Raw genomic sequence first — 1,537 nt, 5'->3', positions numbered from 1 at the left:
CATTGGCATCCTCCCATGACCCTCTACCACTGTGCCAAATTTCACATGGATTGACCAAGTCAGTGAGGAGAAAAACGTGGAACACACACACACAGAGTTTTCATCATTATATAGTAAGATGTGTGTGTGTGTGATAAACTCAACATCAATGTCTCTTTCCAGAAATCATGACCTGGTGGCTCAAGATAATCCACAGACCTTGTTGTGAGCAGTTTCATGTAGGAACTATTTTCTTTCTACTGAACAACACCTGCCAACTGTATCGCCACACAGAAGGAAGTGTGCTACTGTTAGCTCACCTAGCACCACTGAGCTAGCTAACGCTAGAGCTCAGCAGAGGAGGACGCCATCAATGTTTACATACTGTCACGAGCCTCTCGTCCATGAGTAGATGCACGATTTCTTCTGTGCAGTGATACGGTTGGTGGGTGTAGTTCGGCAGAAAGAAAGTAGTTCCTACATGAAACTGCTCACAACAAGGTCTGTGGATCATTTCTGCAATTTGCAGCACATTGACCAGATTGATTCTGCAGCTGTTCACCTTCACTGACCGCTCGTTCATTAACAATCTGCACTGACCTGCTGTTCCATCATCCTCTGTGTGCACTCACTCTTCATTTTTACTGCCCCACACGTCTGCAGCGGCTGACGGAGCTGTCGATCAATCAGTGAGAACAATAATGACCCAATGATTACAGCTGTCGAGCTGTCTGCCTTTCAAAAGTCAACTTCACCACATTTATTGTGAAACATGTTCACATGAACACGTGTTTCCTGTTCAGAAGTTTTGTCTTGTATTTGCTCAGATGTAGGATTCTTTTCCATTTTATCACTGAAATCAAAGACACAACTGTGCAGACACTGACCAGACACCTCGGGTGTCTTCCACCCTGGTCGTATCTGTAACTTGAATGTCTCTTCGGTTTGATCCCAGACTGATGCGTCCTGCAGCGTGACCCTGAACGCACCACGTCAGGATTTAAAAAACACAAACCACCAACTTCACACGAAAATGCGGAGAGAGACTTTTTTTTTTTTTTGTTGGGAATGTGACCCACATACAGCCTGCTGTTACACACACACACACACACACACACCAACACACACACCGCTGGGTGTCAGAAGGTGATGCTCGCAGGTCGGTGTCGCAAGTTCATTGTGGCATCCAGCCGGCCTTTCATGTCCGCTGTCACCCCGCATCTGAACAAACACACTGACTCCATCAAACACACACACACACACACACACACACACACACACACACACAAAGCTCTTTGAAGAGGTGAGGACCAAAATGTCCTCACTTTTTACATGAGTACGTAGGAAGGACGGAGGGAGGAAGGAAAGTACTGAGCAGGATGAACAGATGAGAGGTGACGGTGTGACTCCCCCTCTGTCTCCCCTGCAGTGGAGTCTGTTTCTGGGGGAGTGAACGTCTTGTTGCTTCGCGGGAGAAAAAGCAAACGGAGCGAAGTGTCGAGGACAGTCACGTCTTCCTGTGAAGGTCTCGTCCAGGAAAAACAGTCTTCAGCAGCTT

The sequence above is a fragment of the Epinephelus moara genome, chromosome 5 (genome assembly GCF_006386435.1).
Source record: "Epinephelus moara isolate mb chromosome 5, YSFRI_EMoa_1.0, whole genome shotgun sequence".
Lineage (NCBI taxonomy): Eukaryota > Metazoa > Chordata > Actinopteri > Perciformes > Serranidae > Epinephelus > Epinephelus moara.
Note: the sequence above shows the minus strand (reverse complement) of the source record.